General features: G+C 43.6%; 1 pseudogene; it reads right to left on the bottom strand.

The window, feature by feature from the left end:
• Nucleotides 1-5,213: 5,213 nt before the first annotated feature.
• Nucleotides 5,214-9,773, bottom strand: LOC112821532 (forkhead box protein H1 pseudogene; annotated as a pseudogene).
• Nucleotides 9,774-10,121: the final 348 nt, after the last annotated feature.

Genomic DNA, 10,121 nt, shown 5'->3' with positions numbered 1-10,121 from the left:
TCCATTTCTTTGAAAAAAGTGGATGGTATTTTGATGGGGATTGCACTGAATGTGTAGATTACTCTAGGTAGCATTGACATCTTCACAATGTTTGTTCTTCCAATCCATGAGCATGAAACGTTTTTCCATTTCTTTGTGTCTTCCTCAATTGCTTTCATGAGTGTTTTATAGTTTTCTGAGTACAAATCCTTTGCCTCTTTGGTTAGAATTATTCCTAGGTATCTTATGGTTTTGGGTGCCATTGTAAATGGGATCGACTCCTTAATTTCTCTCTCTTCTGTCTTGTTGGTGTATAAGAATGCCACTGATTACTGTGCATTGATTTTATATCCTGCCACTTTACTAAATTCCTGTATGAGTTCTAGCAGTTTTGGGGTGGAGTCTTTTGGATTTTCCACGTAAAGTATCATACCATCTGCAAACAGTGAGAGTTTGACTTCCTCCTTGCTGATTTGGATGCCTTTGATTTCTTTTTGTTGTCTGATTGCTGTGGCTCGGACTTCTAGTACTATGTTGAATAGCAGTAGTGTTAATGGACATCCCTGCTGTGTTCCTGACCTTAGGGGGAAAGCTCTCAGTTTTTCCCCATTGAGAATGATATTCGCTGTAGGTTTTTCATAGATGACTTTTATGATATTGAGGTAGGTACCCTCTATCCCTATACTCTGAAGAGTTTTGATCAAGAAAGATGCTGTACTTTGTCAAATGCTTTCTCTGCATCTATTGAGAGGATCATATGATTCTTGTTCTTTCTTTTGTTAATGTATTGTATCATGTTGATTGATTTGCGGATGTTGAACCAACCTTGCAGCCCAGGGATAAATCCCACTTGGTCGTGGTGAATAATCCTTTTAATGTACTGTTGGATCCTACTGGCTAGTATTTTGGTGAGAATTTTTGCATCCATGTTCATTAAGGATATTGGTCTGTAATTCTCCTTTTTGATGGGGTCTTTGTCTGGTTTGGGGATCAAGGTAATGGTGGCCTCATAAAATGAGTTTGGAAGTTTTCCTTCCATTTCTATTTTTTAGGAACAGTTTCAGGAGAATAGGTATTAATTCTTCTTGAAATGTTTGGTAGAATTCCCCTGGGAAGCCATCTGGCCCTGAGTTTTTGTTTGTTGGAAGATTTTTGATGACTGCTTCAATTTCCTTAGTGGTTATAGGTCTGTTCAGGTTTTCTATTTCCTCCTGGTTCAATTTTGGTAGCTGATACATCTCTAGGAAAGCATCCATTTCTTCCAGGTTATCTAATTTGCTGGCATAGAGTTGTTCATAATATGTTCTTACAATTGTTTATATGTCTTTGGTGTTGGTTGTGATCTCTCCTCTTTCATTCATGATTTTGTTGATTTGGGTCATTTCTCTTTTCTTTTTGATCAGTCTGGCCAGGGGTTTATCAATCTTGTTAATTCTTTCAAAGAACCAGCTCCTAGTTTTGTTGATCTGTTCTACTTTCTTTTGGTTTCTCTTTCATTGATTTCTGCTCTGATCTTTATTATTTCTCTTCTCCTGCTGGGTTTAGGCTTCATTTGCTGTTTTTTCTCTAGCTCCTTTAGGTGTAGGGTTAGGTTGTGTATTTGAGACCTTTCTTGTTTCTTGAGAAAGGCTTGTATTGCTATATACTTTTCTTTCGGGACTGCCTTTGCTGCATCCCAAAGATTTTGAACCATTGTGTTTTCATTTTCATTGCTTTCCATGAATTTTTTTAATTCTTCTTTAATTTCCCCATTGACCCATTCATTCTTTAGTAGGATGCTCTTTAGCCTCCATGTATTTGAGTTCTTTCCGACTTTCCTCTTGTGATTGAGTTCTAGTTTCAAAGCATTGTGGTCTGAAAATATGCAGGGAATGATCCTAATCTTTTGGTACCGGTTGAGACCTGATTTGTGACCTAGGATGTGATCTATTCTGGAGAATGTTCCATGGGCACTAGAGAAGAATGTGTATTCCGTTGCTCTGGGATGGAATGTGCCGAATATGTCTGTGAAGTCCATTTGGTCCAGTGTGTCATTTAAAGTCTTTATTTCCTTGTTGATCTGTTGCTTAGATGATCTGTCCATTTCAGTGAGGGGGCTGTTAAAGTCCCCCACTAGTATTGTATTGTTGTCAATGTGTTTCTTTGCTTTTGTTATTAATTGCTTTATATAATTGGCTGCCCCCATGTTCGGGGCATAGATATTTACAATTGTTAGATCTTCTTGTTGGATAGACCCTTTAAGTAGGATATAGTGTCCTTCCTCATCTCTTATTACAGTCTTTGTTTTAAAATCTAGTTTGTCTGATATAAGGATTGCCACCCCAGCTTTCTTTTGGTGTCCATTAGCATGGTAAATGGTTTTCCACCCCTTCACTTTCAATGTGGGGATGTCTTTGGGTCTAAAATGAGTCTCTTGCAGACAGCATATCGATGGGTCTTGTTTTTTAATCCAATCTGATAGCCTGTGTCTTTTGATTGGGGCATTTAGCCCATTTACTTTCAGGGTAACTATTGAAAGGTATGAATTTAGTGGCATTGTATTGCCTGTAAGGTGACTGTTACTGTATATTGTTTGTATTCCTTTCTGGTCTGTGCTGCTTTTAGGCTCTCTCTTTGCTTAGAGGACCCCTTTCAATATTTCTTGGAGGGCTGGTTTCGTGTTTGCCAATTCCTTTAGTTTTTGTTTGTCCTGGAAGATTTTTATCTCTCCTTCTATTTTCGATGACAGCCTAGCTGGATATAGTATTCTTGGCTGCATATTTTTCTCGTTTAGTGCTCTGAAGATATCATGCCCATCTTTTCTGGCCTGCCAGGTCTCTGTGGATCGGTGTGTTGCCAATCGAATATTTCTACCATTATAGGTTACATATCTCTTCTCCTGAGCTGCTTTCAGGATTTTCTCTTTGTCTCTGAGACTCGTAAGTTTTACTCTTAGATGTCGGGGTGTTGACCTATTTTTATTGATTTTGAGAGGGGTTCTCTGTGCCTCCTGGATTTTGATGCCTATTTCCTTCCCCACATTAGGGAAGTTCTCTGCTATTATTTGCTCCAATATACCTTCTGCCCCTCTCTCTCTTTCTTCTTCTTCTGGGAGCCCAATTATTCTAATGTTGTTTTGTCTTATCATATCGCTTATCTCTCAAATTCTGCCCTCGTGATCCAGTAGTTGTTTCTCTCTTTTTCTCAGCTTCTTTATTTTCCATCATTTGGTCTTCTGTGTCACTAATTCTCTCTTCTGCCTCATTTATCCTAGCAGTTAGTGCCCCCATTTTTGATTGCACCTCATGAATAGCCTTTTTGATTTCGACTTGGTTAGATTTTAGTTCTTTTATTTCTCCAGAAAGGGTTTCTCTAATAACTTCCATGCTTTTTTCAAGCCCAGCTAGTATCTTTAAAGTCATGATTCTGAACTCTAGGTCCTACATCGCACTAATGTCCGTATTGAGTAGGTCCCTGGCAGATGGTACTACCTCTTGTTCTTTTTGTTGAGGTGATTTTTTTCATCTTGTCATTCTGTCCAGAGGACAATAGATGAATGAGAGAACAGAATGCTAACAGGGTAACAACGTCCCCAGAAAATATACTCTAATCAAATCAGAAAAGACCTGAAACCAGGGGAAAAGAAAGGGAAAGAAAGAGAAAAAAAGAAAAAAAGAAAAAGATAAAAACAAACAAAAACAGAAGAAAACAAAAAAAAAAACAGAATATGATCAAATATGATCAGGTTAGTGCATAGATCAGTGCCACAGACTAGATTTTGGGTGTATTTTAGTCTATTAGAAGAAAGTGCCTTCTAAAATTTTAAAGAAAGAAAGACTTATATATGTACAAAATAAGGGTTGATACGATGAAGGGATGGAATATGACTGTAAAGATGAAAATTATAAAAAATTTTAAAAAAGGAACTGATAAGAAGGTGTTTGAAAAAAGAAAGAGGATTTAAAAAAAGGAAAGAAAGAAAAAAAGGGGGGAGAGAGAATGTGATCAGGCAGGAGACTAGAACAAAGCCATACACTAGAGATTTAGGGTATATTTTGATCTGTTAGAAGAAACTGTATCTCAAAATTTTAAAGAGAGAACAACTTATATATATATGTCAAAAATAAGGGTAACTACTATGAAGGGATAGAATATGACTCTAAAAATGAAAAATAAAAATGTTTTTTTAAAAAAAGGGATTGATAAGATGTTGGTTGAAAAAGGGAAAAAGAAAAATTAAAAAAAAAACAGTTAAAAAATTAACTTTGAAAGACTGATGAATCATAGTTAAAAAAGCCATGAATTCTATGAGCAATATTCCCCTAGCGCTGGAGTTCTGCCGTTCTCATTGAGCGGTAAACTTGGTCTTGGCTGGCTGTTGGTGCTGATCTTCTGGGGGAGGGGCCTGTTGCTGTAGTTCCCAAATGTCTTTGCCGGAGCCCCGCCCTTGCTGGTCCCGGCTAAGCAAGCTGCTCGGGTTTGCTCTCAGGAGCTTTTGTTCCCTGCGAGCTCTTGGTACAGCTTTGGAGGACCAGGGTGAAAATGGCGGCCTCCCAATCTCCGCCATGGAGGAGCCTAGAACTCGGGGCCCTGCTCCTCAGTGTGCCCCCAAAGAAAAGCAGTCAGTCACTCCCGTCTCCCTGGTCTCCGGTCGCACTCCGTGCTCACCCGGCCTGTGACTGAGCGTTTCTATCTCTGGCACACGACCCCGTGTGGAGTCTCCAAACCCAGCAGATCCCTGTGGTGCGCTCCTGCGCTGCTTCTCCCGGGGGAGGGAAGGGGAGTCTCCCCGGATCTGCCTCTTGTTGGGTCCCTGCTGGAGGAGCAGTGGCCCTACCGTCACCGATTACGGTTTATGGCAACCCCGAGCTGAGAGCCCACGCCTCGGCTCCGTCTCTGCAGCCGGCTTCCCCGCTCCGATACCTGGGAGCTCTGCCGCCCTCAGACACCCCTGGTCTTTCTGTGACCCCGAGGGTCCTGAGACCACACTGTCCCGCGAGGGTTCCACCCCTCACTTAGCCACTGGAGCGACGTCCCTCAGCAGAGCCGGCTTCTAAATGTTCCGATTTTGGGCTCCGCGGCTCTATCACTTGCCAGAAGCGGCCGATGGAGGCCCCCTCCCCCGCCGTCTATTCTCCTGAATATCGCCTCGGATTCACTTCTCTGCACGTCCTACCTTCCAGTAAGTGGTCGCTTTTCTGTTCAGAGAGTTGTTGCTATTCTTTTCTTCGATCTCCTGTTGAGTTCGTAGGTGTTCAGAAACTTCTTGGTCTTCTTGGCCTTGGTTCCCCAAAAGCCAGTGGTGTCAGGAAGAGGTAGGAGAGGAAAGCAGCCCCTGCCCTGGGAGCCTCGCAGTCTCTACAGGAGAGTAGCCAGCCTGGGGTGGAGGCCACTGGATCCTGGGAGTGACTAACCCACACGTCACAGATGCTCTGGTTGGGTGGCACCCCGTGGAAGAGGGCATCTAGATCCCAGAGCAGCCCTGGGGGGGCCACGAGCTTCCAGGGCCACCCTCCAGTAGGCTGGGCTGGCTGAAGGTGGGCACTGGGGACAGGGTGTGGGTGGTAGTGGAGCCAGGGGCATTTCCACATTGGGAGGGTGGAGGGGCAAGTAGGAGGAGGGTAGCTGCCCCCCAGAGTGAGGCTCTGTGATTCCCACTGGACAGTCCCGGGGGGGTCTGCGGGGTCCTGCAGTAAGTGCAGGGGCCAGCCTCTGTGCTCAGGGGAGAGGGGTGAGAGCCTGCTGCTTCTCCCCTTGGGAAGTCCTCCCCTCTGCTCTCCTGGGCCCAGGAAGGGGGCAGAGGGGCCCCAGGGGCCTCTCAGAGGGCAGGGGTGGAGCGGGCATCACCTTCTCCCCACTGTGCCCGGCGCCAGCCGGACCCTCCGTGGTGCCCACTCCCTGGGGTCCTCTAGCAATCACTTCATGCTGAAGCCCTCCCTGGGCGTCGGCTGGGGACCCGACGGCCGCTAGGGCCAGCTGCACCGCGCGGAGGGGCCAGGTCCCCGGGCGAAGGCTCCCCGCACGGCCCTGCTCTGCCAGCATCGCCCCAGGGCCGCGTTCTGCAGCCGCAGTGCCTTGGCCCTGATCAGGCTCCCGCCGACTGCCCTGAGGTTGCCCTTGGAATCCTTGCAGCCCTGGTAGTCCTCCCTGAAGAAGGGGAACGCGGCCTGGACCTGACGCCTGATGGGGGCGCTTCAGCCCGCGGAAGGGTGCTGCCTGGATCACCAAGGCCATCACGGCCAAGTAGTTGGGGGGGGGGCGGCTTGTCAGGCCGCAGGTATCTCTTCTTCCTCCTCCTGGGGGGCCAGGAGGACGACTCCCACCCAGGAAGCCCCAGGTGTGGGTTGCTGCAGGGCCGCGGGCAGGGGAGGCAAGCCACGCGGGCAGGGGCCTGGCCCCGGGGAGGGCGGGGAGGGTGCAAGGCCGTGGGGCAGTGGGTGAGGCAGGCCTGGGGGCTGGGTATTTTAAAGAGCACTAGATTGGGAGGGAATAGCTCTTTTCTACCCTGTTTTCACCACTCTTTGAAGAAGGATCTCAATAAATGCCGTGTAGCTGAATTGTATGACCTCCCTGAAATAGGTATTGCCAAGAACAAACGAATGCTATTAATTGGCCATACGTTTTAGAGGTGGAAGTTGCCCTGCGCGTGGTTGAGTCTAGCCCCTTCATGTGACACTTGAGCACACCCAAGACCTGGGGACGGAGTGCCTTGTCCAAAGCCCTGCGGAAAGTGATTAGAGCAGGACCCCGGGTCATGTTTCAGTCCATGTGCCCCTGGCTCGCTCATTCTGTCCTCTTCTATTCAGATTGTTCAGCTTTTGTCTGAGGAATGAAACATCCTCGCTAATATGAAGATTAGGTCAGTATTTGTGGGGACCAGCAGCGGAGTTCACAAAAATAAGTTTTTAAGTTTCCTTCCCATTAGTAAAATGTTTTCAGAAATTCAGGATTTCAGGGGTCAAGCCATTTGATTTTAAATGTTTCTCTAGTTTTCCTCACTCTAGGGCACAAATACTAGATTCTGGGGACATTTGATGATACACTACTGCGACTTCTGCATACAATTTTGAAGTTATTTGGCTACTACTTCTATAATGGTAGCAATTTAATGAATCTGCGGCATATTATTTAGCTCACTGACGTCTTTGCATATAAGTAATATTGATGCTTTTAAGGCTGTGGAGAATTTTCAGTTTGATGCTGCATCAGTTCCAACATATTCTACAGTTTTATCAGAAAACTGGTTCAGAGGGGAGCCTGGGTGGCTCAGTTGGTTAAGCATCTGCCTTTGGCTTGGGTCATGATCCCGGGATCCTGGGATAGAGCCCCGTATTTGGCTCCTTGCTCAGCAGGGAGTCTGCTTCTCCCTCTCCCTCTGCCTGCCGCCCCCTCACCCCACGCTCATGCTTTCTCTCATTCTTTCTCTCAAATAAATAAATAAAATCTTAAAAAAAAAAGAAAAGAAAACTGGTTCAGAGAATAGACACTAATTTTATGGCCAGGCAGCATATAAACACAGCAATAGTAACTAAGACAATCACACAGACATGTGCATAACTGAGTTAAAATCTTATTTTAAAATCTCTGGGAGCCTTCTGTGGGCAGATATTTTAAATGTTGATGATGTTTACTATTATTAACAAAAATATTTTGCATATTTACTATGTGCTAGGTATTCTCAGCACTTTACATACATTATGTCAATCACTGAATCCTCACAACGTATTTATGAAATTATCAGCGTTATCTCCATAACTCCCCCAGGGTCTCATATCCAGACCGTAGAGCTGGACATGAGTGCAGCCATCTGACTCCAGAGGCCGAATCCTTAACCATCACTCTGTACTTCCTATTTCTCATTGGAGGAAATAATAAACCAAAATCTTACTTGACCCATTTTAATGAGACCGTAATAACAAAACACTGTGCAGGAGAAATGGATAAACACCTTCAGGTGGAAATAAGCCCGAAAGCAGGTTCTGTAGGGGATGCTACTTTGCTCATGTGCCACTTAGAATCTTGGCTGTAACAGAGAGGTTGGGTCCTGTCCAGAGTCCTGGCCATAACAATATTTGAAGCAGTTTTTTTTTTTAAACTGGAAATATGGAACATATGGAAATTTTAAAAAGTAGGGAGAACAGTACAGTGAACCAGCCTGTAGCCAGTACTAACCAGCCCAGGGCCCATCTGATTTTAGCTATAACTCCACCCACCTCTCTCCCCCTCCTCCAGATTATTTTTAGCAAATGAGGCAAATTCAGACCTCAAAACTTTTCATACATAAATATTTCAGTATGGATCTCTAAAAGATAAGATTTCTTTTAAAAAAGCATAATCACATGGCCATTATAACACCTAAAAATTAATAATACCTTAAAAACCATCAAATATTAAGTCAGTGCTCACATTTCTATGGTTATCTCATAGTGTTTGTTTTTTGAATAGTTTGTTCAAATCAGGATCCAAATAAGCTCCATGAGATTGGTATGTCTTTTAATTATCTTCTAGTAAGCAGTTTCCCCTCTACCTCTCATTTTTATTTCCTATAATTGATTTAAAAAAAAATACCAAAAACAGGTTGTCCTTGGGAATTGCCCAAAGTCTGGATTTTGCTGATTGCATTCCTGCAGCATTATTTATTATGCTCTAATATGATGACTGAAAACATTTTAATTTTTTTTTTTTGAGTTTAGAGTCTATATTCTGGGACATGTCCATTTTATTCTTTTTGTCCTAGGTATTCTTGAGACTGTGCAGTTAATCATGCATGTTTTAAAAATCTGTGTAGTTTTTAATTTGCATTTCTCTTGTTTTGAGCATTTCTTTTTTCACATGATTAAGGGCCATTTTTATTTTATTTTTTTTTTAAAGATTTTATTTATTTATTTGACAGAGAGAGACAGTGAGAGCAGGAACACAAGCAGGGGGAGTGGGAGAGGGAGAAGCAGGCTTCCTGCTGAGCAGGGAGCCCGATGTGGGACTCGATCCCAGGACCCTGGAATCATGACCTGAGCTGAAGGCAGACGCTTAACGACTGAGCCACCCAGGCGCCCGCCATTTTTATTTCTTATATGAATTGTCTATTCACATTTTTCCATGGAGTTAGTAGTCTTATTTTTACCAAAAGAAGAAGCTCATATATTAGAGATAATTATCCTTTCTCTGCAATATTGATTACAAATATTTTTCCCAGTTAATAACTTTTCTTCTCACTTATGATATTCTCTGCCCTGCAAAGTAAGTCTTAATTTTTTTTTTTGTAATTGAATGTATCAATTTTTGCCCTTTTTAGTTCTGGATTTTGTATCATGGTTAGAAATATTTCTCCAGGCTGTAGGTGAATTAACTTGCGTTTTCGGTCAGTACTTTGATGATGTTTTTTACATTTATATTTCTGATCCATTTGAAATTTATGCAGGTGTGAGGTGTAAGGAATGGGTCAAATTCTTTCCTCTTCAGAATGTGTTTTAAATTTCAGGACTTTATAAAATTAACAAAGCGATCTGTTCAGCATGCCCGGACCCACATTCTCTGCTATAATCAAAATAGATAGTGAAGGACAACAGTAGGCTTCTGTTCCATTCCCAGCTCTTCCTTACTGAGGAACCCATGCTAATGCCGAGTCCCCGAGGCTACGAGAACAATCCTTGCATGGCTCTACTCAGGTCTTGCTTCCACTTCTCTCAGATCTGCTGGTCACCCTTTTGTCTTATGGACGCTTACCCTGGGCAGCTCTGTGCTGGGGTGTGGCCTCTTTGTTGTACTGGCTTTCCCTGGGAGTTATTCACAGGTGCAAGTGCTGATGCTGAGTTCATGTTTAGTATGGAATTTCTGGCAGCTGATCTTTGCAAAGGGCTTTGCTTACCTCCTGGTCGTATTTGCTAACCTGAAAAGTAGTTTTGCCTCTCTGTTCGGGCCTTTAGAAATCTCTATCCTGAGTGATTGTACATCAGCGTTCTCTTGGCAGGCTGTATGTATTGTCTCTGGTCAGTAGGGGAAAAGAAAGATTGTATTTTGCTAGAAGTGAGAAGGGTCACTTACAATAACAACAACAACAATAATAATTAAACTGTATTGAATGCTTACTATGGGCAAGGCACCAAGCTTACTCCCTAACACTCATCAGGGCAAGGCAAGAATACTAAAGGGGTCCATTCCATATG

Source organism: Callorhinus ursinus, unplaced genomic scaffold, assembly GCF_003265705.2.
Source record: "Callorhinus ursinus isolate GAN/ISIS: 27379988/994484 unplaced genomic scaffold, GSC_fseal_2.0 scaffold10, whole genome shotgun sequence".
Lineage (NCBI taxonomy): Eukaryota > Metazoa > Chordata > Mammalia > Carnivora > Otariidae > Callorhinus > Callorhinus ursinus.
Note: the sequence above shows the minus strand (reverse complement) of the source record. Positions and strands in the feature narration are given on the sequence as shown.